General features: G+C 36.3%; 1 pseudogene; it reads left to right on the forward strand.

Moving 5' to 3' along the window:
* On the forward strand, positions 1,769–10,431 carry LOC18767095 (annotated as a pseudogene).

Here is an 11,111-nt window from a genome sequence, read left to right on the forward strand (position 1 = left end):
ATTTAATTCTAGCTTTTAAAGACTTTTAATGAGTTTAAGGGCCAGTTTGGTATTATTGTGCTGTGAAAATAATGGCTGTCAGATTTGCTGTGAGAGAAAGTAATTTGGCATTTGGTAAACTTTTTGTTAAAAGTGTTGTTGGTACTGATTCCTAAACCCAGCATCTCTTCGATACTTTAAAGCTAATTCTAAAGAGCATCCACAATATGCTCTTTAAACCATCTCTTTACACAAATTTTAGGGAGGAATTAGAAAAATACAACTCTAACCATGCTCCCTATTCACCCCCTAAAATAGGAAGACCTCTAGGAGCTCCTAAATCTAAAGAGAGAGAAAAGATTATTAGTAGCTCCCTATAATTAATATTTTTTTATTTAATGAGTATTTCAAACCTTTAATTAATATTAATTATTTTTTATAATATATTTTAATAGAGATAAATTAATTAAAAATAAATTATAGCATTTATAACTTCCTAAATTAGAGAGTATGATTATAAATTAAATTTTTTAGATAGCTCCACCCTCCCCCTAATTTCTTACCACACCCACCCCTACCGCAATCACTCTTTGTCTTGAATCTAGCCCCATCCTCGATAGCTCCCCGTTAGTTTTCAATTAATGAATCTAAATGATGAAGTTTATCGGAAGTTTTGGGTTTTTCGAAAAGGAAAGAAAACAAAATGATAACATCATTATCTTCATTTTCTGTGCAGCGATATGAAGATGGGGCCGGTTGGGGGTATCGGGTGGGGCTGGAAGTGGAGATAGAGAGAGATGTGAGAGAACATTTTTCAAAAGTATAAATACTATTCATAAAATAAATATTTAAAAAAAGTAAATAAAAGTATATAAAACTCGATAAAAGTGTATGAAAGTATATCACTTACTCACAAAAAGAAAGTTATTAACTTTGTGAAAGTCATTCACTCACAAGAAATCTTTAAAGTTAGCCCAAGAAAAAAAAATAAAAAAATAAGATTAGATGTTGCACCGAAAGCAATCGTGGCTCTTTCTTTTCGTCTTGTTCTATTATTCCTTATTCATTCTTGACCGGCTGACTTCACATTCACAATGGAAGGAGCAGGCTGCTTCGTAAGTATGAGGAATTGCACCAGCTATTTTGAGATTTGGACGCCTCCTTCTTTGTCGGCTGGATTAATCACAAAGTTGGACCCCTTGTTATAATTGTCTCTTTCTGATTTTGTTTATTTAATTATTTTTCTTGTAAGAACTAAGAGAGTTCTGCATTAAAGTAGATTATCTTTATTCATTTATATTTATATTTAATTTAATTATATATTTTAGGAAATTTTGCAGCTTGACACGTTGCCAATCCCCCCTAAGCAAAATGAACTGAAAGACCCAACGGTGTATCAGATGAACAATCCAACAGCCAATTTAACCGCATCCAAGTCCTTTTTCTTTGTGGGGTTTCTGGTTGGGTTTTTTTTATAAAGGAATTGTTTATTAGAATACCATAATTGGGTTTGCCGTGTGCAATTTAAAACTGTTTCCTTTGTTGTCGACCTGTAGGTTCATGTAGTTTTGCAATGAGGTCCTTATAGTTGGGTGTCATTTACAATTCAGGACAAATTTATAATTTGGTGATTCTTTTAGAACAAAATATAAATAATTGAAAATATCATTTTACCCCCTGGTCGCAAAATATCATTTTGTCTTGTTGACCGACTCATTTGAACCCTTTCTCATAATAAGTATTGATTTCTGTCGATATTTTGGCATAAAAACCCAATGTATGTGCAGCCTCTGTCGATGTTTCCCCTGCGCACCCCACCTGACATTTTTGTCAAGGGATTTGTTTAATTGAGAATAATAAAAATGCTGATTCTGCAGCTTCTTCAAGAATTTGTATTATCATTTTCTCTAAAAACTACGCATCTTCAAGGGTGGTGTTTGAAGGAGCCCGTTAAGACCGTCCAATGTAAAGAGACTAAGCAACAAAGCGCTCATTTATACCCACATGTTAGAGAAAGTCCACCGCAAGTGTGTAGCCCAGGAAGGAGGGGGCCTTAGGCCCGGAAGGAAGCTCCAGCCACAAGATCCAGTTCAGGCAAGGCGTGGGATCCATGAGTCTGGACAAGCCTAAGGGGAGATCTGGCCCGTCGTATTGCCTTTAGGCAAGTGACGTTAGCGCTGTCAGAAACCAACAGCTACAAGCCACGTGGTTTTTCCTGGAGGCTCCGATCCAAAAATGCTGCACATTTTTTGGCCAAAAAAAATTCGAATTTTTTTGAATTTTTTTATAAAAGATATAAAAAATTATGGAATTTTTTTTCTATAAATACCTACCAATATTATTCACTTTTCATACCAAATCTTTATACAAATTCATCTCATTCCAATACTTTTCACACCAAATTTTCTACTACAAAATTTCATTTGTGTAAAAATACAAATGACATCTTCCATCAAAGCCAGAGGGTTGTGGACAAACGTTCGAAGCAATCAAAATCTTGGCGATGAGGTAAATTTTTTTTTTTATCTGACTTGTTATGTTTCCAGAATAAGTGCAGAGTCACTTCCAACTAACTCAAACATTTCGTCTGACTTGCAGTATCTTAACCTGAGTGGTTGCAAGAGCCTTAAAGAAATTCCTGAACTTCCACCAAAAGTGGAACGGGTAAATGCTGCTGATTGTGTTTCATTGGAACGATTTGCAAAATTGTCTAGCATCTTGGAGCATAAAGAGGAACAAATGATCGAATGCATCCCATTGTTTAATTGTCAGAAGCTGTGTGACAATTTGGAAAATATTTCACTGAATAAGGTCAGTCTCTGCTATGTCTTTCTCTCCTCTAAGCAATCTCAATTCGACATTGTATTTCCCGAAAGTGAAATACAATATGTTAATGTATATCACTCAATTATCAATATGTTGGTGATGAAATATGATCAAATAGTGGATAGGTATGAGAAACTGCTATAATGAATATTTGTCTTATTGGTATGATTAAGAAATGAGTAATTGTTGTATTAAAAATAATTATTCTGTATAACAACTATTAATTGCACCATAATTTATATGAAGAAGAAAAAGAAAAAGAAAAAGCGCAAAGTAATTCTGGCCGTTGCTCATTCACAGCCAGAATTTACATTAACGGAGAAAGTGTTGTGGTGCATTCGTTTTTCTTTGAACAAACATATGTGGAATCACCTCATGTGTGGCTGCTTTATGTTCCATTCGTTAAGCTTTGGATGACGACTCTTCCAAAAGCAGCTAATTTGTCTGGGTGGTCTTTCTTCAACGGGACAACATATGTGCTTCAAAAGAGAACAAAAGTTCTTTGATGGAGACTAGAGGAGTGAAAGCGGTGTTTCGATTGCACTTGGAGCATGCGAGACTGCAGCGGCGAACGAGAGAGATGGGGGGAGGGGAGGTGCTCGCTGAGAGGACTGAACTAGATTAATATGTTTATTTCTTTATTCTCTTTTAATATAACTTAACACTGTCAATGTTCAGTGAAGTCCAATGACATGTGTCACAATATTAGAAAGGTACATGCATTTTGGGGACAGCAGATCCTCGCCCTATTTAACAACATTATCATTAGACACCAATTTTCTAATACTTTAGCATTTTTTGCACTTTGTTCGGTTGGATTGAACCGACCACTTTGAAATTTGAAACCATAAACCGAACCAATACGGTTCGGTCGGTTTGGCAGATTAAATTCCAGACCTACCCTCCATGGTACCTTGATTAATGCCCTGATGGCTTTCCTGGGAAAATGCGGTTTGTTTGGTTGTTGAGCTGCAGTTTGTCCTTAATATATATATATATTTGTTATAAATCTAGATGAAATTGTAGAGAGAATTGGGGTATAGAGAAAGAATAGAAATCTGATCTTCTCATTGAATGTTTGTTCTACATTCATGTGTCATCATTACAAGTATAAGGAAGCTTTATTTATAGGCAAGCATCTCTTAATGGAGGTGGGTGATGAGCAAGCATCTTCCATTGGAGGTGGGTGGTAGGCAAGCATCTTCCATTGGAGGTGGGTGATGATGCCTTCCCATAGTGCTTTCATCATGATGTCCTTCTATCCATTAGGTAGTGGGCACTACCATTGTGGGATCCATCCTTGACTTTACAACAATATTGAACTTAAGAGAGGAATCTTAATCTGCCCAAGAGAAAAAAAAAAAAACTTAAAAAATTGGATTAGAAGTTGCGCCGAAAGCAAACTTGGCTCTTTCAGTCTTATTCTATTTGTCATTATTATATTGACCAGTTGACTTCACATTCATAATGGAAGGAGCAATGTCATTGTCATGAGTTAGCAGTGCAAACTCTTTCAGACTGTTTATGGATTCAATTACCATTCATGGGGCTTCTTCCTCTTCTTCTTCTTCCCCCCATTCATGGACACACGATGTCTTTCTCAGTTTTAGAGGCGAGGATACACGCTACAATTTTACAGACCATTTGCATAGCAGTTTGGATCGGAAGGGGATCAACACCTTCATGGATAATGACGAGCTTGAAAGAGGAACAGATATATCACCAGCGCTTCTCAAAGCAATTCAAGGGTCAATGATTTCTCTCATCATATTCTCTGAAAACTATGCATCCTCTACGTGGTGCTTGGAGGAACTCGCTCATATCATTCAATGTAGAGAATCAAAGCAACAAATGGTTTTTCCAATTTTTTACAAAGTGGATCCCTCCCATGTGCGGCACCAGAGAGGTACTTTTGGGGAGGCAATTGCTAACCATGAATGCAACTTCAAGAATGATATGAACAAGAAGCTGAGATGGAAAGCAGCTCTAGTAGAAGCAGCAAATTTGTCCGGGTGGCATTTTTTACACGGGTAAATTTCTGGGCACTTTACACTTAAGCCGAATTTGGTCTTTATGCTGAATGTGGGCGTAATGCCTCTTTGTGGGCTATATGCCTTTATGTTGGCTTTTGCCGTTTCAATTGTTTTTTTTCTTAGAAATATGATCTTCATGTTATACTACAATGGTTTTAGCTAGATCTGTTTCCTGTTGGTTTTCTAGCCGGTGCTTTTGCCCGGCTTTGTTGGTTCTATTGTCTGTTGTTTTGGGGATTGCAATTAATTGGAACTTTGACTGAAAAAAAAAAAGGTGATCTAATTTGCATTTATTACTTATTTTGGGTTAATCGTTTTATTAGTCCCTGAATTTAGACCCGATTTGCATTTGAAAATCTTAATTTCCAAAATGGTTCCCGTGGTCCTTTAACTTTAGTTTCGTTTGGACAAATGGTCCTGCCGTTAATTTTGTTAACTTTTCTATTAAATGCATGGGCAAAATGGTATTTTTATATCAAAATTGATTAAAATATGAATAAAAAATTAAAAAAACTAAAAAATTAAAATTAAACTCTCTCTCTCCCCCTCTATCCCGATTTCTGCTCCCCCCAAACTTTATTATTATTTTTTTTTTTGGTTTTTTATTTGATTTTCTTTTATTGTTATTTTAAAGATATTATTTTTTATTCTTTTTTTTTTCGTTTTACTTAAAAATACAATTTTGCCCATGCACTTAACAGAAAAGGTTAACAAAATTGACGGTATGATCATTTGTCTAAACGAAACTAAAGGTAAAGGACCACGGGAACCATTTTGGAAATTGAGATACTCAAATGCAAATTGGGTCAAAGTTTAGGGACTAATAAAACGATTAACCCTACTTATTTTTCATGACTACTTTGCCTTTCAAGGTAAATAATGGAAACAAATTAAAAGTCCTTGATTTAAAGCATTGTCACTTTTAATCAAGCAGAATTGTCTTCTACCTTTCATGTTCTATCTTTTTTCCAAGAACAAATTTAGCACATAAAACTGCCATTCATCTAAAGTTTCATATGCTTTTATTGGCAGGCATGAATCTAAATTTATTCATGACATCGTTGAAGAGATTTCAGTACGAGTATTAAATGATACTGCCTTTAATGTGGCAGATCACCCAGTTGGAATTGAGTCTCGTGTACGACATGTGGTTAAGCTTTTACGTGCTGGGGAAAATAATGTTTGTATGGTAGGGATATGGGGAATTGGTGGAATAGGTAAGACAACAATTGCTAGAGCTGTTTACAATACAATTGCCCATAAATTTGAAGGTAGCTGCTTTTTGGACAATGTTAGAGAAGAATCAATGCAACATGGAGGCCTAGTTAAACTACAAAACATTATTTTGTCTAAGATTCTAGGAGGGAAAGGACTTGGAGCTGGCCCACGTTCATGAGGGAATGAATGTGATAAAGAAAAGGTTGAGCAAGAAAAGGGTTCTCATAATTGTTGATGATGCGAACCAAGTAGACCAACTGAAGAAATTAGTTGGAAGGTCCGAATGGTTTGGTAACGGTAGTAGAATAATCATAACAACTAGAGATAAGCACTTGCTCACTGCTCATCAAGTTAATCTAATCTACAATGTCAAGGAATTAGATGATCACGAAGCTTTTGATCTCTTCAGTGCGAATGCCTTTCCAGGAGAAAAACGACTTTCGGATGATCATAAGAAGCTCGCTAGTACCGTAGTGCAGTATGCTCGAGGCCTTCCCCTAGCTCTGGTAGTTTTAGGTTCACTTCTATGTTGTGGAAGTATTGAGGAACGGCTAGATGCATTAGATGGTTGCAAAAAAATTCCTAATCCAGATCTTCAAGAAGCTCTTAAAATAAGTTATAATTCATTGGAAGATCATGTGAAAGAGGTTTTCCTTGACATTGCATGTTTCTTTAAAGGTGAAGATAAGGACCATGTGATACAAATACTAGAGGGTTGCGGCCTCAACCCTAAGTATGGTCTCAAAGTACTCAAAGAAAAGGCCCTTATAAATGTTAATGAAGACAATAGTATTTGGATGCATGACTTGATAGAAGAAATGGGAAAAGAAATAGTTCGCCAAGAGTCACCACTTAAACCTGGTAAACGTAGCAGATTGTGGTCTCACGAGGATGTTTATCAGGTCTTAACAGAAGGCATAGTAAGTAAACATATATATATATATATATGTATATATACATATAGAGAATTTTGACTTAGGTATTAAATTTTTGCTGAAATAATATTATCTTGAAGATTCAAATTGCATATTTATGTTAATACCATTGCTTTTTCACCTTAGGGGACAAATAAAATTAAGGGCATCATGATAAAGTTGCCTCGACGAGATGGCATACGATTGAGTTCTTCAAGCTTCTCAAAGATGATAAATCTTAAACTCTTTATAAACAGTAATGCACACCTTTCTGGAGAGATTGGTTTTCTGCCCAATGAATTAAGGTTTATTGATTGGCCTGAATTTTCGTCTGAATACTTACCATTTGATTCTTATCCGAAGAAGCTTCTTAAGCTGAATATGCCTCGCAGCTACATGTCAGGACTTGGGGAAGGATTCAAGGTATTTTTTATTATTCCTATCCATTATATATATATTGTCAAAATAGTTTTTCCTCTGTAAAAGGACAAAAATTCTGTAGCTTTTGATCCTTTATTGCTTCCTTACAGAGTTTGGCAAACCTGAAATCTATCAATTTGGAAAGCTGCCAGTTCCTAACAAAATTCCCTGACGCCTCTGGATTCCCCTACTTAAAGGAGTTGAATCTAAACTACTGCACAAGTTTAGTTAAGGTTCATCATTCTGTTGGATTCCTTGACAAGCTTGTTGCCTTGAGTCTTGAGGGATGCGACAGCCTTACTTCGTTTCCAACTCGAATCGCCTTGAAATCTGTCAAAAATATAAATCTTAGAGGTTGCAGGATGCTCAGTTATTTCCCTGAGACTGTGGAAAAGATGGAGTGCATAACATTCTTGGATCTATCCCACTCTGTCATCACAGAGTTACCTTCATCAATTTGATATCTTGTTAGCCTCGAAGTGTTAACTTTAACGGAGTGTCAAAACCTTACAAATCTGTCATGCAGCATTTACGAGTTGCAACATCTAAAGAGTGTTAATCTCTTTAGATGCCAAAATCTTGCTAAGTTTCCAAAATGGAGTGCAGATTCACTTCCTACTAACTCAAATATATCACCTGACTTGCGCTTTCTTAACCTGAGTGGTTGCAAGAGCCTTAAAGAAATTCCTGAACTTCCACCAAAAGTGGAACGGGTAAATGCTGCTGGTTGTGTTTCACTGGAACGATTTGCAAAACTGTCAAGCATCTTGGAGCATAAAGAGGAACAAATGATCGAATATGTCACATTGTTTGATTGTCAGAAACTATGTGACAATCTGGCTCATGAAGCGTCAAAGATAGAATATAATTCATTGAATAAGGTCAGCCTCTGCTCTGTTTTTCTCTCCTCTAAGCAATCACAATTCCTGGTTGTATTTCCCGGAAGCGAAGTTCCAAAGTGGTTCAGCCATCGTGAAGATTTGTATGAGCTAAGTGACAAATATGAGTTTTCTTTAAAAATCCCTCAGAATTTCAAACTTGAGAACAGCGGATTGGCTATCTGTGCTGATGTTGAAATTAACAAGGAATTGAAAGATACTATACAAAGTAAGTTTGGTGTTGAAACTAGCCAAAAAGAGGAAGACAATTCACAAAGTAATTTTGGTCGTTGCTCGTTTACAGCCAGAATTGACATGAATACAGAAAGTGTTGCGGCACATTCGATTTTCTTTGAACAAACATATTTGGAATCAGCTCATGTGTGGCTGCTTTATGTTCCATTTGTTAAGTTTGTGCAATGTCCATTGCCTCCTTTTTTGTGCCGAGTTAGTTTGGAACATACTACCCAGGATTTGGTGTGCTGTAAAAGCTATGGGGTCCACCTAGTAATGCCACAAGATGAAGACTTGGAAGATGATGAAGATGATGAAGATGATTTGAAATCGGCAGAGTATATTAATAGTAGAGGTTGCAGAATGCTAGAGCATTTTCCCGAACTTTTGTTGGTAAGGATGGAAGGCTTAACATTCTTGGATCTATCCACCACTGCCATCAGAGAATTGCCTTCATCGATTCGATATCTCATTAGGCTTGAAATGTTATTTTTAAAAGAATGTGAAAACCTTACAAATCTACCCTGCAGCATCTATGAGCTCAAAGATCTACTTTCTGTCAATCTGTCTGGATGCCGAAATCTTTCTACTCTTCCAAAATGGACTGGAGGGTCCCTTCCAAATAACTCGAGTATTTCAAACTTGTGGCATGTTCGTGTGAGGGGTTGCAAGAGCCTTCAAGAAATTCCGGAACTTCCACCAAAAGTGGAATATGTGGATGCGGCTGACTGCATATCATTGGAACGATTTGCAAAATTGTCAAGCATCTTAGAGCATAAAGATTCACAAATGATCAAATCTGTATCATTGCTTAATTGTAAGAAACTGTGTGACACTCTGGCTCAAGACGTCACGAAGATTGAAAACATTCTACTGAATGAGGGGAGTCTATGCTCTGTCTTTCTCACTTCTAAGCAATCTCAATTCGACATTGTATTTCCCGGAAGTGAAGTTCCAAAGTGGTTCAGCCATCGTGAGGATTTGTATGAGCTGATTGATAGATCAGAGTTTTTTTTCCAAATCCCTCTAAATTTCAAACCGGAGAACAGAGGATTGGCTATCTGTGCTGCTGCTGAAATTAGCCAAACGGAAAAAGAAATTACTCAGAGTGATTTTGATCGTTGCTATTTCACAGCCAGAATTGACATTAATGCAGAAACGTTTGCCACACTTTCGTTTAATTTTAAAGCAAAAGCTATGAAGTCAGCTCATGTGTGGCTGCTCTATATTCCATTTGTTAAGATTGTACAGTATCTATCGACGCCTTTTATGCGTCCACTAAGTACTTGTCGGGTTAGTTTGGAACATACTAGCGAAGGTTCAATGTGCTGCACGAGCTATGGAGTCCACCTGGTAATGCTGCCTCAAGATGAAGACTTGGAACATGAGGAAACTCATGAAGACTTGGAAGATGAGTACTTCACCTGTGAAGATGATGAAGACATATGAAAGATGTAAAGTACTTCTGCTATGAAGATGATGAAGATCTGTTCTGAACTTCGAAAGGTCAGGATCCTTTCTTTTGTACTGGAGTTGTTTTTTGTCTTGAGAGGCTTCTTCTCACCAACAGATATTGTCAAGCCAATCTGGAGGTGCCATGATAACAATTAACTGTGACATTTTCAAGATGAGGCCTATATGGTACTAAATATTCAGTTCACATTTTCCTAACAATGTACTTTAAATGTATGGTCTGTTTTGACTATATGTACTAACATAATGTATGCATACTGCAGAAGCAATCGAATGATAATAAGGAGAATCGATCCAAGAAGAAGTATAAGCATCATGGTGGATAAACACCATTCTCATTGCGCTATCAGAAACAAGTATATGTATGTATGAAATATGTAACATAAATAATGTCAATATACTTTTGAACAGACAAAATGTTTGCATTTCAGGATGGTAAACAATTTCCAGATATTTACACTTATGGTGAGGTCTATACGAATAAGTTGGGAGAATGGAAAAGTCAAGTGGCCAAGGCCCAATATGTAAGTTTTCGGTGAAATTTATTATTTATGCATCTCATAGGATCATTGCAGTTCACCTTCTTATTCATTGATGCGGAGGGCGTGATTTTTACACTGCAGCAGAATGTATGGTTTTGAATAAGGCATATATATATATATATATATATATATATGTTTAAATGCTCTGATCACATGCTATCCAACAACGGCAATGTAGCTATTCCAAATAATATGTAATATGTTTATATATGTTTCAAGATTTCCTTTTAAGGAAGTTAACTGATTGCTAATTAAGTTAGAGATATAAAGTTTTATGACATTTTGAGTTTTAGGATGGTTTTTTACTCTAGAAAATGATTTATGTATAAAGCAAGTTGTGAATTTGTTGGTTATAATTGAGCTAACAATGTTGAAAAAATACAAAAAGAAAGAGAATTTGGCTTAGGCTCAAACCGGCTGAACCAAACCATCTTAAATTGTTTTGGTTTGGTTCGATTTCCTTCATAACTTTTATCCAAACCGAACCGAACTAAATCGTCATATTGTAATTGGTTTGACCGTGATTTTGAAGTAAAACCGATCCAATCCAGACCGTTCCCACCCCTACATGTACGTTAGAAGTCCACTTACTTG

Source organism: Prunus persica, chromosome G8 (genome assembly GCF_000346465.2).
Source record: "Prunus persica cultivar Lovell chromosome G8, Prunus_persica_NCBIv2, whole genome shotgun sequence".
NCBI lineage: Eukaryota > Viridiplantae > Streptophyta > Magnoliopsida > Rosales > Rosaceae > Prunus > Prunus persica.